We start from the raw sequence: 9,608 nt of genomic DNA, 5'->3' as shown, positions 1-9,608 counted from the left end.
GTCACCCAGGCTGGAGTGCAGCAGCACGATCTCGGCTCACTGCAGCCTGTGCCTCCCAGCTTCAAGAACTTCTCTTGCCTCAGCCTCCCGAGTAGCTGGGATTACTGGCGCCCTCCACACAGCTGGCTAATTTTTGCATTTTTAGTAGAGAGAGCATTTCACCCTATTGTCCAGGCTGATCTCGAACTCCTGACCTCACGTGATCCATTCGCCTCAGCCTCCCAAAGTGCTGGGATTACAGACATGAGCCACCATGCTCAGCCAGTGTCCCATTTTTAAGAAGTAAATAATTTGTATTTTCTAAAAATAAAATACATGAAGTAGGTAAAGGCAGAGTTGAAATTCTGAGGAAGGGTGGTCCGTCCTCCCATCTCCCACCCCTGAAGCCCCTCTGTGGAATCTTGGTGGTTCTGGAAACACTACTTGAAAATATCTAGGTCCAACCATATCTTTCTTTTAATACATTTCATTTTACACTCAGGGGAACTGATCCCTAGGTCATTTGCTCAATTTTTTATAAACAATGGAGCTTCAGCTTTAGAGGTTATATGAACAACGTCTTATGGAAGAAAGATTATTCTTAATTTTCTTACTGCTATTTGGCATTAGTTGCTGTGTTATATAAAGTGATCCGGATAAATGAAACCTTTAAAAGTGTATTCTAGTTTTTTTAAGTCCATTGATTTCTTTTGTAGATAATATTTCATGTGTTTATCATATGTGTTTGTGATAAAAACAGGGATAAGTTTAGTGAATAGATAATATGATCCCGTGGGACAGCGGAAAGCCCACGGAACCATGTTGGTGAGCTCAGTGTTATGAAGGAATGAATATACCAGAGGAGGAAGAGGGAAAGGGAAGTGAGATAGACAGGAAGATATCTGTGATAATAATATGTTCCTCTGGAGCACAATGAATATGTATCTTTAGACCACAGATTTGTTTTTTTGATGTTTTTATTTTTTTGCTTTATCTTTAGACATGCATGTGTGATTTATTTTTCTAACTTGTTTAATCTTCTTATCATATTAGAAAAGTCATTTAAGAAGCTTTTAAAGAATACAAAGCTTTTATCTATGTACTGAAGTTGTAACAAGGGTGAGATATGCGCATCTCACACATGAGTGTGAGAACTCAATCATTACATTTATGAACTGGAGAATAATCTCTTACCTTTTTTTTTCTATCTTTGGGTAAGGATCCAAAGTCAAGACGACCTGGGCCCAATGGAGGCACTAGGCTGCCTTGGGACACCATCAGCACTTCCCCATCCACAACATTCTCAACAGCTGGGAGCATTGTGCAGACCCCAGGGGGCTTCCTGTTCCACAAGCTGCACTCTCTTCTTCCTCTTTACCCTTGCTGTTGGGCCTCCCCTCCAAATCTGCCTAACAAAGGCAGCAGGATCTTGATACTGTTCAGTATTAAGACAGGATACTCTAGAAAGTTGAGAGATTCCCTGGTCCAGTATGGGGGAGGAGAAAATATGCAATGTAGTATGGACGGTTTCACTTTCTTGTCCACTCAGACGCACTCTAATACTTATTAAATGGATGTATCAAAAGTCCTGACCTATAGTGGCACAAAAGTTCCTTGTACATAAGAAGTTGTGAAATGATAAAAATGTCTGCAGCAGTTAAGGCTCCTGATGACAAAGCTGGTTCTGATAAGTAGTTATTTTGACATGCACAGCAGATTCCCCTGTAAGTCCTGTGTTTGGAGGGTTTCATTTAGACCATAGCAAGCTGAAATCCAAGTTTAAAAGGCTCTCTGCTGACAAAATATGGTATATATATCAATGAATTTCTTCTACTAATGAAAGGAACAAACTACCAAAACATGTTACATGTTATGGACCAACCTCAAAAACATTAGCTAAGTAAAAAAGCCAGACAAGAGACCACATATTGTATAACTCCATTGATTTGAAATGTCCAAAAAAGGCAAATTTATAGACACAGAAATGGACTGATTTACCTTAAGAGGCAGGGATTCAAGCTCTCTAGACTACATGTGATACATATGTGAGAAAAAATAAAGGAAAATAATATACTCCCTGATTATAAAGAGAATCACATTCTTTTTGTAATAATTTGGAAGACAAAATAAAAACTTTAATTTTGCCATTCAAAACATTCTGGTTTTTGCTTTTTATACATTTTTATGCATATAAACATTTTAAAAAGTAGCATTGGCCAGGTGCGGTGGCTCATGCCCGTAATCCCAGCACTTTTTGGAAGGCCAAGGCAGACGGATTACAGGGTCAGGAGTTCAAGACCAACCTGGCCAAGATGTTGAAACCCCATCTCTACTAAAAATACAAAAATTAGCCAGGCACACTGGCAGACACCTGTAATCCCAGCTACTTGGGAGACTGAGGCAGGAGAATTGCTTGAACCCAGGAGGTGGAGGTTGCAGTGAGCCGAGATGGCACCACTGCACTCCAGCCTGTGCAACGGAGGCACTGTCTCAAAAAATAAATAAAAAATAAAAAGTAGAATCATATTTTGTCATGATGTTTAGGCATATTTCTATGGCAGTAAATATATACTTGGCATCATCGTTTTTAATAGTTAGATGTATATTAAGTTAATCATTGCCATCCCAGAAATAAATTTACTTATATATACATTTTATGGACTTGAGCAGGCATTTTTCGACTGAATTCACAGAAGTAGAACTTCTGGAGGAAAATAACATAAAATGGTTTTAGGGTTTTTAATAGAAATTTTCAAATGGTCCTGGAGGAAAATTGGTTCAGTTTCTGCTTCTACCAACAGGGACAGTGCTGCAGTTTCTTCATTCCATTTGTCCTCTTTGGTGGTTTTTTGTTTTGCTTTGTTTTTGTTGTTGTTTGTTTGTTTTTTAAGAATTCCTCTTTTTACTATACTGAAACGTGGACAGAAAGGGAGAGAATCTGTGAAATTAATGAGGTAAATGTCATACATTCAATAGCATAAATAAATACAGTTTTTCAGGAACATGAACATAAATTTAAGAGTTTTATTATCAAAGTCTTGTAAAACAATTTCAGAAACTGTACATCAAACATGGCACAGACTGTAGCCTACTTTTGTTTTTTCTGCACAAAAGTGAAGCTTGAAAATTCTGTGACTAAGAAAACAGTTGCCTAACTACTTTGTATATATAACATGAAATCACTGTGCATAAGATTACTACTGCAGTAACACAAATTTATTGGTTTTATACAACTTGAGATCAAATAAAAGGTACATTATCAAGTAGACTTGTCTTATTTTAAAAGCATATGAAGGTCAATTTAAAATGCACTACCCCTTTTTACCAACACTGAACTTAAATTACTGAAAATTCAAAATAAGGGCAAGAGATGTTTTTTTTACTTTCCCCTTTAAGATGGACCTAGGATAGGTAGATAACATTCACTCATGTAGATATGGAATAAATTATTAACTTCAGGAAAAAAAATTCCCAAACATCTTAAGAAAAAGTATACAACTCTACTTCAAAATATGCTGTTTACTCACTGCCAAAGACAGTTTTATTTGAAATCTTGTTTCTATATTTAAACCCTAATTAGACACCAAAAAAGGTTAGTGCATAATAACCTTTCAAACTTAAACAAAAGCCACAAAATTTTACCACAAAGCTTAAAGGATTATCTATTGCAAATGCTCATTTCCAGATGTAACTGTAAGAATGTTAATTTGTCATGTCAACAAACAACACCATAAGTAGATCCATCATGTTGAAGGATTTTAATGACATTTAGGATATTCTTGCCACAATAACATGCAATCAGTGCATTTCCTACATGGCTCTATTATGGCAATGAATCAAATTATAGAAATACTGTAAGTGAACTTACTTAATAAAGGAGATCATACGACATAAACAATCCATGCCTGCTGTAGACGCATGCAGCTTTTCATTTTTGTTATGAAGCAGCACCAGAATAGTAAAACTGCCTGGTTAATCAGATTTCACCATGACAAGAATTGGCTACCTTGTACCATTTTCTAAAAGCTTTTTGATGTGAATAACTAACATCAGTAACAGGAGCTTTATAACCATTTATAACTCAGAGGTGTATACATCTAGATTTGAGATGAACAAATACAGCATTAAGAAATTACATGAAGGAATGACACTGATGCAGGTATACAGTTGGATTCCCACAGAGGCAGTATTCAGTCACTCATATCCATGCCTTCATGATGATCATCCCCATTCACTTTGGATTCTCTTAGTGAATCGCCAGTTCCTTTTTCCACAGAACATTCCTTTGTTTTAGGGGAACCTGTTTCTGTTGGTTTTTTCTCTTTCTCACTGTCATACCCCTGTTCCTCTTCTTCATAATCCCGTGTAACCTGTTTTACATCTTTATCACTCTCTGATTTTCTTTCCTGGTCCTTTCCCTTATCTTTACTTTTCTTCTTCTTGCTTGTTGATTGTTCTCTTTCATCCCTACCTCTTTCTTTGTCTTTATCTTTCTTCTTCTCCTTTTTATGTCTCCTAGGGGATGGTGAGCGAGACAATTTTCTTTTAGGAGACTGAGGCTTTTTAGGAGATCTTGTTCCACTCCTGTCTCTGCATTGTCGTCTCTCTCTGCTTGAACGTCTGGAACATCTGACTGTGCTGTAACTTTTTGGTGGTGGTTTTGAACATTTCTTTTCTTTGTCTTCTTTCTTTTTGTCTCTCATTTTTGATGTGCTCCTTGACCTTCTACCTCTCTCTCTGGAATGAGATCTTCTCCGTCTTGGGCTTTTGGATCGTTGCCGACTCTTAGGCTTAGAATGTGATTGCCCTCTCGATCTGTTTCTTGACCACCTGTCTAGAAGAGGGAGTCCCCCTTCTCCTCCTAGAGCGTGATCTTGATCTTGAATGCCTTCTTTTTTCTTCTTTCTTATTTGGTTCTATAGCAGCAGAAATTAGGGACTGTGCTTCTCGTACTCTTTTCATAGCTTCCTCTATTTCTTCACTGGAGGTATCCGATTTCAGACTTGGTAAAACCAGACCAGCAGCTACATGATTCAACTTGGGATCAACAGTACTCATAAGCTTCAGCAACTGATCTGTGGCAAGAGACTGAGAGTTCAAGTTTGCTCCAGGACGCCCAGGTGCAGCAAGGGTGGGATCAAGAGTAAGAGCCCCCAAAACAGCCAGTGGAACAGCACCAATCTGGGTAAGTGGGTTAGGAGTAGGCAGAAGTCCACCATCGGGCGGAAGACCTGCCACTGCATTAGCTGGTGCCAACAGAGACAAAGCCTTAGCCTCATCAGGAATAACTCCTTCTGCATGTGGTACGACTGTCAAAGCTGTGTCAGTGAATACAGTGTTTGTCAGATGCTGTGCCACAGCTACTGAGTCTGGATCATGGAACTTAACAAAGCAGACACGAGATGAAACTGGCAAAGGTGAATCATCTGGTGGGAAGAGGCACAATTTGTCAGTCTTATCTAGGAAACCGAAGAGAGTCTGCAACTCAGAACTAGCGCTCGGGGAGACATTAGTCACCTGGATTACCTCGGTGCCGCTGCCTCTGCCACCACCACCTCTGCCACTAGGTCTGCCGCTGGGGCATGGACCCACAGTGCTAGGGATGATGGTAGTGTTGCTTATGGCGCTGCTCGGGCTCTCGCTCCTGCTTTAACTCATCAAACACAAAACAGACAGTGAGAAGAAGGGGGAAGAGGAACCGGTTTGCGGGAGAAGAGGGTGTCCAATGCTACAGCCTCTGCTACTACTACTGCTGCCACTGTAGCTGCTGCCGCTGTTTCTCCTCCCCCCGCCACACGCCGCGGGGGAGGGGAAGAGACTTTGCTGGTCTTTAAGCAGAAAATCTGATTGTTTTCATGAAATTTCTTTGGTTTCTAGTGCTTTTGAATCTTTTTCATATGCTTATTGGCCATTTTTATTCTTGTGGGAAGTGCCTGTTTCTCCATTGCCTATTTTCTGGCCAAGTCATATTTCACTTAATTTTTGTCTTGCTGATTGAAAGTATTTGAACTTAGTGATTTTCATGTAAACAGGAGCAGGGAAAACTGTAATTATGTAAGTCTCACTCTGTCACCCAGGCTGGAGTACAGTGGCATGATCATAGCTACCACAAGCTCGAACTCGGGCTCAAGCAATTTTCCCACCTCAGCCTCGCAAGTAGCTAGGACTACAGGTGTGCACCACCACACTCAGCTAATTTTAAAATTTTTGTAGAGATGTGAATTTGCTGTGCTGCCCAGGCTGGTCTTGAATCCCTGACTTCAAATAATCCTACCACCATGGCTTGCCAAAGTGCTGGGATTGCAGGCGTGAACTACTGCTCCTGGTTGAGAGCTCACTTTTGTTTGCTATTGGTGTTCTTGGTATCTTTTCGTATTTGAGAGTTTGGTGCTAGTGCTGAAGTATTATACTCACCATGGGAGGTTTACGGGACTTTTGTTTTCATATTGAGCAGATGGAACTGTTCAGTTCTGCATTATTGCAGGTATACAAAATATGCCTACCAGGACTCTGCTTTATATTCATTGGAAGCAAGAAGTAATACAGTTAAACTTTTTCAGACTAGAGGCTTTGAAAGAATGAAGTGTTCTGGTTTAATTCTATTTTCTGAGAAGTACAAAGGTGAAAAGAACTCAAAACTTAAATTTCCTGTTGAATGCAATTTAAAAATATTAGCCAATGATTCCACTTTTCTTCTCTAGAAAGTTTGGACATTCTGGTCTACTTGGTGTTTTATCATAGCACTCCTAGTGTGCCTGAGAGTTTTATTGTGCAGATACTTTTTTAAAACTTTTTAAAATCAGTTCTCTGAGAACTGATATTGTAAATACACTTTTTAGACTAAATCTCTGATTGCCACTTGTTTTCTTATTGAACTCATAAAAATGAAACACATTGGATGGAGGATGGGAGTAGGAAGGAGATTTATGTTTTAATTGCATGTCATTGTTTCATATCAAGACAGAACATAGAATACCCTTGCCTTTGGACCTATAGAAGGAAACACATTTTTCTACCTTCTGTGTGCCAGAGGTTCTTGAACACCTGGAGGGATGACTGCAGCACAGATTGCTGAGCCCTACTCCAGAGTTTCTGATTCACCAGGTCCGGGGTGGGGCTTGAAAATTTGTATTTATAAAAAATTACTGGGTGCTGCTGGTTCTGCTAGTCCAGAGACTACATTTTTGAGAACCACTCTTGACTACTAACTAAATTACAGAACTGTAGAATAAAGCTTAGATTGGTCTGGGATAAGCACAGAGGTTTTGGAGGAAATCATAAGAGATTCAACCATTGATCCCAGCCTAGTGTGGAATTCAGGTAACAAGCAATACAGTGACCTAACACATTTCTTGGTTTTCATGATCGCAAGTCATAGCCATGTATCAAGTGAGAAATTCAGTTTTATATGCAAGGCTTAGAGAGGCCAGGTGATTCTAGAAAACTAGGCCTTGTATTTGTTTCAAACTAGTAAAGAGCTTTGAGTGCTTATTAAATTGAAAGCTTGTTCTTTTTATTTACTTTGTACTTTATTTTATTTTATTTCTTCTGAGATGGAGTCTTGCTCTGTCACCCAGGGTAGAGTTCAGTGGCGTGATCTTGACTAACTGCAACCTCTGCCTTTTGGGTTAAAATGATTCTCCTGCCTCAGCCTCCTGAGTAACTGGCATTACAGGCACTCACCACCACGCCTGGCTAGTTTTTGTATTTTTAGTAGAGATGGCATTTCACCATGTTGGCCAGGCTGGTCTCGAACTCCTGACCTCAGGTGATCCACGTGCCTTGGCCTCCCAAAGTGCTGGGATTATGGCGTGTGTCACTGCACCTGGCCCAAAAGCTTTGTGTTTTTAAAGATATTAGACATAATTCTTGTTTAAAAAAAAAATCTTAATATAGACAAATGTTTTTCAAAAAAAAAAAAACCAAAAAACTTTGTGATTATTTTATCTTCTTGGAATGTTGAGTAATACAGTCTGCTTCATTAATCATCAAGCATGATATGACTTTTTCATTTTTATAGGATTAGTATGTCAGTTGAGGTAATACTGGTAATTGTTGTACTCCATTTGAAGATGAAAAATATAGACCAAAGTCATAAACCTTGCATAGATTTGCACACCACTGCACTCCAGCCTGGGCAAAAGAGTGACACTCCATCTCAATAGAAAATAAAATACCAACTAAATAAAAAGCTTTTTTTTTTTCTTTGTTCTTGAAGCATACACATAATTTTTAAAGTTTATTTTTTTAAGTTTTAAAGCTTTTAAGGCAAAAGCTGGCCCCTGCCCTCTCCTGAAGTGGGTGGGGAAAGCGGTTGCATGGGCAGCATTCCTTGTGATGCAACAGGTCCCTTTGGACATGCTGCTGCCTGGCCATGCCTCGTTTTTCTTTCATCTTTCTCATTCCCCAATGGGCTTGAAGCATTAAGGCCACACCCCTGTTCTGCATTCTAGTGGGGCCCTGGTTACGTCTCCTCTGGCCCAGTCACACAGCTGCCTGGTAGGTGACTGGAGGCATTTAGTAGGCCTCACTGGCATTTCACTGATGTGGCTGCAACCCCACCTCCCTCGCCACCCCATGACATCTTATGTCAGAAGAAGCTTGAAAGAGCAAATTGGCCGCAGCAAGGAAAAAGGTAAAACACACCAGGTGATGGCCCCCCAACCCAGTCACAGATCCCCTTTTGACGGCAAGACCACTCTCAGAGTCCATACCACTTCCGAGGCACACTAGACTGGGCACCCCCAATCCCAGTGCCTCTGGGATCCCCCCACCAAACTCTTGTCAGTCGCCCCACCCCTTCAGCAAGCAACTTAGCCCCTGCCCTTGCCATTCACCCCAGGATGACTTTGGGAGGGTGCCTCAGGCTCCTCACTCCATACTCGGCCCTCACTTCCTGCCTCCCCAAGCCTGACCTCCCTGGGCTCTTTGGGCTTACGTCTCCAAAGACCTGGGTGCCCTAGCTCCCACCCTTGCTAGTTGTCCCTGGGTGACTTTGGGCTGGTGGCTCCTGGGGCTCCCTGCTGCAGACTGTCCTCCCCTCCTGCCCCAAGCTCAACCTCCCTGGGATCTTGGGGCTGGCATCTCCAAGGACCTGGGTCCCAGCCCTGTGTCCCCCTCCCCCATCATGAAGCAGTGACTCAGGCATCACACTGACGTCCCCTCCCCCAGGAGGAGTGGAATGTAGTGATGTCACAGTCCCACTAAGAACTGTCATTACTGTGGCAAGACCAGCCTTTGATGAGCCTTCTCACCACATTTCTGGTTCCTCTGGTCGCAGAACAAATTTCCAGCTGGAAGGGCAATGGGGACTATGGGATCTAGGAGCAAGAGGTTTGAGGCTACCTTACCCGCTTACTATAGACAGCGACAATGTGAAAAGCTTACACTTCCCCCTTGAGCACAAAACGTTGACCTTGTCTCTAAGTGGCAATGGGAGAACGTGTTTGGTTTGATTTTCTCCCAGGCTTCTACTCACCAGAGAGATTTTAATGTTTCTTTCTCCATGGTTCTGGGACCAGACTGCCCTTCAGTCAGTGGCCTCTGGAATGAGATCTGCTCATCATCTGTGGAACCGATCTTGGGAAACTGAACATGACAGTGTGAATCTTCCTCATATCATCTCATCC

The 9,608-nt window shown here is 41.2% G+C and overlaps 2 pseudogenes across 1 annotated transcript; both read right to left on the bottom strand.

Annotated features, from left to right (window-relative positions):
• Window positions 1-1,071: 1,071 nt before the first annotated feature.
• LOC116535117 lies at window positions 1,072-1,166 on the bottom strand (annotated as a pseudogene).
• A 2,137-nt stretch (window positions 1,167-3,303) lies between these two features.
• LOC116534991 lies at window positions 3,304-5,628 on the bottom strand (annotated as a pseudogene). Its single transcript, XR_004261986.1, has one exon. The product of XR_004261986.1 is annotated as a serine/arginine-rich splicing factor 11 pseudogene (transcript).
• Between the last annotated feature and the right edge of the window lie 3,980 nt (window positions 5,629-9,608).

Source organism: Sapajus apella, unplaced genomic scaffold (assembly GCF_009761245.1).
Source record: "Sapajus apella isolate SASKATOON/1434 unplaced genomic scaffold, GSC_monkey_1.0 scaffold91, whole genome shotgun sequence".
Taxonomy (NCBI): domain Eukaryota; kingdom Metazoa; phylum Chordata; class Mammalia; order Primates; family Cebidae; genus Sapajus; species Sapajus apella.
Note: the sequence above shows the minus strand (reverse complement) of the source record. Positions and strands in the feature narration are given on the sequence as shown.